At 40.3% G+C, this 9346-nt stretch overlaps 1 pseudogene; it reads left to right on the plus strand.

Annotated features, from left to right (window-relative positions):
- The first annotated feature begins 7819 nt into the window (after positions 1-7819).
- LOC128636717 (alpha-aspartyl dipeptidase-like) lies at positions 7820-9007 on the plus strand (annotated as a pseudogene).
- The last annotated feature ends 339 nt before the right edge of the window (positions 9008-9346 follow it).

Here is a 9346-nt window from a genome sequence, read left to right on the forward strand (position 1 = left end):
CTCCATGAGAGTTATAATATGATATAGAGCTGCGCCTCCGCAATATATGCTCATATATGTGTTGATTACTTTATTATTATTATTTTTTTATTTTTATTTTCTCTTCAATATTTTGCTTGACTGGTTTTTGTTGGTTTTATGTATTGTTGGAAAAAATAATAAATAAATATTAAAAAAAAAAAAAAAGATTCAGTAGAATTGAAAATTTTTCTGACAGAGGTCAGGTTATCAAAGCTTCTAACTTCCTGCCGTGCTCTTCATTCCACTTCTCGGCCGTCAGTGGCTCAGTGTATGGAAGTAATCGGCCTAATGGTAGTGGCAATGGACATAGTTCCGTTTGCCCGCCTACATCTCAGACCACTGCAACTTTGCATGCTCAATCAGTGGAATGGGGATTACACAGATTTGTCCCCTCTGCTAAATCTGGATCAAGAGACCAGGGATTCTCTTCTCTGGTGGTTCTCTCGGGTCCATCTGTCCAGGGGAATGTGTTTCCGCAGGCCAGAGTGGACTATAGTCACGACAGATGCCAGCCTTCTGGGCTGGGGCGCAGTCTGGAACTCCCTGAAGGCTCAGGGTTCGTGGACTCAGGAGGAAGCCCTCCTTCCGATAAACATTCTGGAACTGAGAGCGATATTCAATGCTCTTCAGGCTTGGCCTCAACTAGCTGCGGTCAGGTTCATCAGATTTCAGTCGGACAATATCACGACTGTAGCCTATATCAACCATCAGGGGGTGACAAGAAGCCCCCTGGCAATGTTGGAGGTTTCAAAGATAATTCTATGGGCAGAGGTTCACTCTTGCCATCTCTTAGCTATCCATATCCCAGGAGTAGAGAACTGGGAGGCGGATTTTCTAAGTCGGCAGACTTTTCATCCAGGGGAGTGGGAGCTCCATCCGGAGGTATTTGCCCAGCTGATTCAACTATGGGGCAAACCAGAAGTGGATCTGATGGTGTCTCGTCAGAACGCCAAGCTTCCCTGTTATGGGTCCAGGTCAAGGGATCCCCAGGCAGCGCTGATGGATGCTCTAGCAGTGCCCTGGTCCTTCAGCCTGGCTTATGTGTTCCCACCATTTCCTCTCCTCCCTCGTCTGATTGCCAAGATCAAGCAGGAGAGAGCTTCTGTGATTTTGATAGCACCTGCGTGGCCACGCAGGACTTGGTATGCAGATCTGGTGGACATATCATCCCTTCCACCATGGACTCTGCCGCTGAGGCAGGACCTTCTACTCCAAGGTCCATTCAAACATCCAAATCTAATTTCTCTGCGGCTGACTGCTTGGAGATTGAACGCTTGATTTTATCAAAATGTGGTTTCTCCGAGTCGGTCATTGATACCTTAATTCAGGCTCGAAAGCCTGTCACCAGGAAAATCTATCATAAGATATGGTGTAAATATCTTCATTGGAGTGAATCCAAGGGTTACTCATGGAATAAAGTCAGGATTCCTAGGATATTATCCTTTCTCCAAGAAGGATTGGGGAAGGGATTGTCAGCTAGTTCCTTAAAGGGGCAGATTTCTGCTCTGTCTATTCTTCTGCACAAGCGTCTGGCAGATGTTCCAGACGTTCAGGCGTTTTGTCAGGCTTTAGTTAGAATCAAGCCTGTGTTTAAACCTGTTGCTCCGCCATGGAGTTTAAATTTAGTTCTTAAAGTTCTTCAAGGGGTTCCGTTTGAACCTCTGCATTCCATAGATATCAAACTTTTATCTTGGAAAGTTCTGTTTTTGGTAGCTATCTCTTCGGCTCGAAGAGTTTCAGAGTTATCTGCCTTACAGTGTGATTCCCCTTATCTGATATTCCATACAGATAAGGTAGTGTTGCGTACCAAACCTGGATTTCTTCCTAAGGTGGTATCTAATAAGAATATCAATCAGGAGGTTGTAGTTCGGTCACTGTGTCCTAATCCTTCTTCAAAGAAGGAACGTCTATTACACAATCTTGACGTGGTTAGTGCTTTAAAGTTTTATTTACAAGCTACTAAGGATTTTCGTCAAACATCTGCATTGTTTGTTGTCTACTCTGGACAGAGGAGAGGCCAAAAGGCTTCGGCATCTTCTCTTTCTTTTTGGCTGAGAAGTATAATCCGTTTAGCTTATGAGACTGCTGGCCAGCAGCCTCCTGAAAGAATTACAGCTCATTCCACTAGAGCGGTAGCTTCCACATGGGCTTTTAAAAATGAGGCCTCTGTTGAACAGATTTGTAAGGCGGCGACTTGGTCTTCGCTTCATACTTTTTTCTAAATTCTACAAATTTGATACTTTTGCTTCCTTGGAGGCTATTTTTGGGAGAAAGCGCTTGCAGGCAGTGGTGCCTTCCGTTTAAGTTTCTGCCTTGTCCCTCCCTTCATCCGTGTCCTAAAGCTTTGGTGTTGGTATCCCACAAGTAATGGATGAACCCGTGGACTGGATACACCTTACAAGAGAAAACAAAATTTATGCTTACCTGATAAATTTCTTTCTCTTGTGGTGTATCCAGTCCACGGCCCGCCCTGTCACTTTAAGGCAGGTGTTTTTTATTTTTAAACTACAGTCACCACTGCACCCTATAGTTTCTCCTTTTTCTTGCTTGTCTTCGGTCGAATGACTGGGGTGGCAGTTAGAGGAGGAGCTATATAGACTGCTCTGCTGTGGGTGTCCTCTTGCAACTTCCTGTTGGGAAGGAGAATATCCCACAAGTAATGGATGAACCCGTGGACTGGATACACCACAAGAGAAAGAAATTTATCAGGTAAGCATAAATTTTGTTTTCTCTTGTAAGGTGTATCCAGTCCACGGGTTCATCCATTACTTGTGGGATACCAACACCAAAGCTTTTTGTTTTTTACAAGGCACTTTAGGAGAGATTAAGATTAAACTTTTCAATTAGATCTGTGTTCCTTATTCTTTGGCATTTAAACAGAGGGTGGAGTTTGGGATGGCCCTGGGCAGAGTCTGGCAAGTTCCTGGTCTCACATTGGACATTTGCACTGAAAGGAAAGATTTTTCTATTGATTTGCAATAATTTAACCTACAAGTCGAGCATGAAATCTTTTAGGATAGGTTAACACCTTGTTTGTTGTCCTCCTTTTTAAAAGCCAAGGTGCTTCCATCACTTAACATACTTGGATGAGACAGAGTGGACTTGTTACTGGAGTGGACATGGCTATTCACAGTAATTTTCCATTGTTTTGCAGATCCTTCACTAGGGTTTAGCTTGTGAAGTCTGCAGTGTGCACTTCCCTTTATAAGAATTGGAAAGCGCACAATTATTAATGTTAAATTTAAGGAAGATGCAGCAAATAACAATATAAAAGTATGTTGCAATGTTTTTCTACTGCACTTTAGCTAAGGCTCATTAGCTGTTACACACATGTTCATAGTCAGCCATATGAGCCTTAACAGCAAGTACCTATCAGCCAATGAACATTACAGGAGAATCCATGAGCATTTGCAGGAAATACATATCAGACAATGAGCATAAACAGGAAATACCGATCAGCCAATGAGCATAAACAGGAAATACCGATCAGCCATGAGCATTAGCAAGATATATCTGAATAAACTATGTTCAAATTTGGATATCATTAAAATCCCTGAGGGCTGCCTTGGAACATGGCTATCCAGGGATAGATCTCCACTATGTCCCACTCTTAAAGGGATCCTTAACACTAGTCTTCTAATAATCCCCAAAACCTACTTTTTCTTATAAATAAAAATAAAATAATCACTGCTGTTTATTTTATCTGTTCCTCTTACCCCAAACTTTTCAAAGGGATTCTTTTGAAATACAGTGTTGAGCCAGTGCTTAATTCCTATGTAAGCTGCCATATTGTAGCGTGCATTACAGGGCTCAGTAGTCACATGACACAGCATATTGGCTGTTACATACAATACTTAGAGGAATATAACATTTGCCTGCAGCATGTGAGCTGCAGTGAGACACATTTATTTCTCAGTCAGGGTGTAAACACAATTCATTTGCCAGTCTATTGTATATAATACACATTATGCAGCAAATGCTAAGTGCATTACTTATTTTTTTAACTTCCCCCCACAGTTTTATTTTTTTCAAACTGCACAAGTTTTCTGCTCTAAGTAGAGCGTTCAGGCACTGTTATTGTCAATTACTGACATGCTCCAGGAGGGGGAGAGGGAGGGGGAAGCTATAACGGAACGGAGTGAAGTTTGTGCAGATAATTTCTGCTTTTGATGACCTTTGATCCTGGTAATGTGAATCACTAAGGGCTGACAGTCAGCTTAGTGTTCTTTTAGCAAGGATCGTTCCTATGCATTATTTATCAGTGTGAGCTACTCCTGTCACTAAATAAATCGAAATAAAATTACTACAATTAAATAAATTATTCCTATTTAAAACTAAATACTTACCTATAAAATAAACCCTAAAATAGCTACAATATAACTAATAGTTACATTGTAGCTAGCTTAGGGTTTATTTTTATTTTACAGGCAAGTTTGTATTTATTTTAACTATGTAGAATAGTTGTTAAATAGTTATTAACTATTTAATAACTTCCTAGTTAAAATAAATACAAAAGGGGGAACTTCCGGGTGGCAGCCATGATAGGCTGCTTTTTTCCACTCTGCTCCTGCATCCTATCTATCTCTACTTGGAATAATCTTCTAAACAGCTCGAATTATAGCTAACCATACAGATCTTTACCCAATTTGAGAACCTGCATTTGACGAGCCTAACATAGACAAGATATCTGCAGTTTTGAGCGCCCGGAGCGGCTTGGAAGGTTGAGGCCTTTTTATTATACCCCCCGGCGAGGCACACCAAGGCCTTGTCGTTAAGCAGCACAGAGTGTCAGATGCGAGCGACACAAAGTGCTGAATATTCAGTACCAAGAAGGTGCCAGCGCAGCTCCTGATTCCTGTTTAATATGCTGACCAGCCGCTTGCTATAGAAGAAGACATGACTTGTATCAGCGCCCTGTTACAAGCGCTACAGAATCTCCTTATGGATCACCATGCGGCTTTGGAAGAACAGCTGTCTGAAGCATTTCGCCCTGAAAGTTCCACGGCACTTCGGCAAGACACTTCAGTTGACCCTGTTTTGGTGCCGCACTTAAGCGATAACGCTCTGGGGCCCGAGCGTCTTAAACCTACCCTGACCGAAACTCATGGGGTGTGCGCCATCGCAGGGCCTGAGAAACATGGCGAGGTTAGTGTGAATGTTGAGCCCAGATGGAAACTTGCCAACTATGCAGCAGATACAGGGCGCGACAGGGGAATTATAGTTGTGACTCACTCAGCTTTTATGCATGCCGAGGAACATTCAGACACAAAAGCCTTTTTGGAACATTTGCCCCAAGCTCATATAGATACGTGGGCACTAGCACAAAGACCCCTACTAACTTTACAAATTTTGCAAACCCCTTGCCACAATGACGAATGGATGTACATCTGGGACAATATTCAAGATCAGAGACAATATTTGTTTGTTATTCCTTGGTTCAGACGCAGACTTTATACGATTTGGCAACCTAATGATATGATCATGAGGATTAACACTGGAATTGGTTAGCCTGGTCCTTTACACTGTCATAACGGCTCTAAGTTGAATACTTTACATGCAGTTACTGTTTCATTTGCCAGTTTTTTATACCATATTATTAAGTCTTGCTTGGTTCTTTACAATGTCCTAACAGTACTAAGTTGAATGGTTTAAATGCAATTACTGTTTTATAAGCAAGTCCCTATACTATAATATTAAGTGTTTTCAATAGGTACCATAATCTGCATTTTTCAGGGGTTTTATACCATTGTGGGGGCCTTACTTCTAGCTACATGCATAATATATCCTCTTTCCCAAATTGTACTTTAATATATATGGGCATATTTTTCCTTGCAATATATGGTCCATCTTCAAGACACCCGACGTAGAGCATCCTCTTCGTTCGACGGCGACTGGAACAATGATGGGTCCTTTAAATGACGTCATCCAAGATGGCGTCCCTTCAATTCCGATTGGCTGATAGAACTCTATCCAATCCAATTCTATCCAATCCAATCAGCCAATAGGATTTAAATTTAATCCTATTGGCTGATTAGAACAGCCAATAGGATTGAGCTTGCATACTATTGGCTGATTGGAACAGTTAATAGAATGCAAGCTCAATCCTATTGGCTGATTGTGTGTGTGAGAGAATGTGTTTCGTGTGAGTGTATGTGAGAGTGCTATAGTGTCTTTGTATGTGTGAGAGAGTGTATGTAAGAGAGAATGTGTGTGTGTGTGAGAGAGAGAGAGAGAATGCTAGTGCCTTTATGTGTGAAAGAGTGAGTGTGTTTGTGTATGTGACAGTATGTGTGAGAGAATGTGTTTAGTTTGAGTGTATGTGAGAGTGCTGTAGTGTCATTGTATGTGTGAGAGAGTGTGTGTGTGAGAGAGAATGCAAGTGCCTTTATGTGTGTGTGAGATAGAGTGTGTTAGTGTGTGGGTTAGTTTGTGTTTGTGTGAGCATGTTTGTGAGAGAGTGTGTGAAAGTATGAATATCTATGTGCTAGCTTGTGTTTATGTGCTGTTATACATAGGGGCCCATTTATCAAGCTCCGTATTTCTGGCGAGCCTTCATAATGACCAGAAACACCAGTTATGAAGCTGCTCCATAACCTGTCTGCCTGCTCTGAGGAGGCGGACAGACATTGCATGAAATCGGGTTGATTGACAACCCCTGCTGGTGGCCGATTGGCCGTGAATCTGCAGGGGGCGGTGTTGCACCAGCAGTTCACAAGAGCTGCTGGTGCAATGCTGAATGCGGAGAGCGTATTGCTCTCCGCATTCAGCGATGTCTGTCGGACATGATCCGCTGATCAGTTCATGTCGGACAGACATTTGTTAAATAGGCCCTTATGCATAATATATCCTCTTTCCCAAATTGTACTTTAATATATATGGGCATATTTTTCCTTGCAATATATATTTTTGGATATTGTGACTCTCACACAGAACTCAAAATGGCTATATTGTTATTATAAATTCATTGTGCGGGGGTGTGGGGCTTGCGGCCGGGGCTGCACATCCTGCACATACTTACATAACCAGCCAGTACAGATGAATGAGGACGCAGTATATTATTTAGTTTAAGCTAAGGCTGCAAATATTAGTAAGTAGTTTTAGTAGTACAATTTTTTGATAACATATTCCCCAGCCATGTAATCCGTTACAGTTTATCCTTGCCCCTGCTGAACTGCCCTGGAAATAGCCCTGAGACTGTTCATTTTTTTTTTTTTATATAAGCTGGTCAGCACAGTAAATATATAACACAGAATATGTCAACACCATGATTCTATTTAGCTGGCGCCAATAAATACCAACTTACAAAATTTTTAACTCAGTATACCTACTCAAAAAGCATAGCTAAATAATAGAAAATCTGAGGTTACATTAAAGAGATCCATGAGTGGTCTCCTATAAACCAGATTGCTCTCAATAATTATCACTATTCTATATGATGTGAGGTCCAAGAGAGGCCTTCTGCATGTATTTGAGGGCTCAATTCTTCTTATTGGCTAGTATTTCCTTAACCTATCCTATTCTCTACAGCAAACATGTAAATTACCGATAAGTTACTGTACATCACCTATATGATTATAGTATGCGCCTTGGGTTTTACTCTTCTTGGATGATACCTATTGCTCATCTCATGTATTTTATTTTCTTTCTTATTATGCCGATGTGTCCTATAAGATACTCCTTGGTATAAGTATTTTTTGAAGAGCATTTGTATTATGCTGTACAGTTTATTGTGTATGCCAATAATTTTACCTCAATAAAAAAAATAAAAAAATAAATATAAATACAAAAGGCTTTCTGCTGTTGGTTGGAGAACAATGAGTTTACAAAGTTAAGCTAACTATACAAAAGTTTAATTTATCATTAATGATGACAATCAAGAGGCGTCTGCTGCTGATCTCCAACTCCACACTGCACGGTGGTGGCTATTTAGAGCACTGCCAGGAGCAAATATGCAACTTTTTAGGAGAACAAGTGAAACGGGGTTCTTTTTGTCCCATATGCTCTGCATAACAGGGATGCATATGCCAAAACCGCAAGAGAGAAGTTTGAAAGCCTTGGTTACAGCCTAGATAGTGTGCATGAAGCCTCCAACCCTGTAGATGCTGTAAACAATTCCGAAGCCATCTTCATTGGTGGTGGAAACACGTTCCGGCTTTTAAAAGCTCTGTATGATAATGGCTTAATTCCTGCCATCAGGAAGAAAGTGTTTGAGGATGGAATTCCTTAAATAGGTTCGAGCGCTGGCACTAATGTCGCTACAGTCAGCATTCACACAACAAATGACATGCCAATTGTATACCCACCTTCTCTACAGGCACTTGGTCTGGTGCCCTTCAACATTAATCCTCACTACCTGGATCCTATTGTCAATAGCAAACACATGGGGGAGACCCGAGAACAGAGACTCTCTCAATACCATGAAGAACCAGACACTCCTCCTGTAGTTGCCCTGCGAGAGGGTTGTTTGCTTCTAGTTGATGGGGAAAAGGCCACTCTTCTAGGAATTACAGGAGCCCGTCTGTTTGTAAGAGGTTCAGCTCCAAAGGAACACGAGCTTGGACAGGACTTCAGCTTCCTTCTGTGCCAGTCCTGAAGGTGTTTCTTGTCAATGTGAAATTTCTCTGAAGCATGAATGCACATACCAAAGAAAGTAAAACCGGACTCATATACTTTTGTATATATTGTATTAACAATATCTGATCAGTTCTAAAAAAATGAATAATTAACAATGTTGCTACAATTACTGTCATGTTACTCCGCTCTTGTCCAAAATTACTTGATAGAAAACAAATTATAAGTTAATATGTACCAACCTTTGTATAAACCTAATTAAAGAGAATCTGCAAATAACTGAATAATAAGCAGCAGATAAATTGCATTTAATCTAACTTTTCATTGTCTCATACAAATGTACAATAGCTTGTAAAATCCTGACATTTAAGTATTTGCTTATTAAAAATTTGCATCTTTAAAAAAAAATTAAATAAATAAATAAAAATAAATAAATAAATACAAAAGTACCTGTAAAATAAAACCTAACCTAAGTTACAATTACACCTAACACTACACTATAATTAATTACCTAAATTAACTACAATTAATTACAATTAAATAAACTAAATTACGGAAAAAAAACACTAAAAATTTTTTTAAACTAATTACACCTTATCTAATCCCCTTAATAAAATAAAAAAGCCCCCCCAAATAATAAAAATCCCTACCCTATACTAAATTACAAATAGCCCTTAAAAGGGCTTTTTGCGGGGCATTGCACCAAAGTAATCAGCTCTTTTACCTGTAAAAAAAAAAGACAATACCACCCACA

Source organism: Bombina bombina, chromosome 1 (assembly GCF_027579735.1).
Source record: "Bombina bombina isolate aBomBom1 chromosome 1, aBomBom1.pri, whole genome shotgun sequence".
Taxonomy (NCBI): domain Eukaryota; kingdom Metazoa; phylum Chordata; class Amphibia; order Anura; family Bombinatoridae; genus Bombina; species Bombina bombina.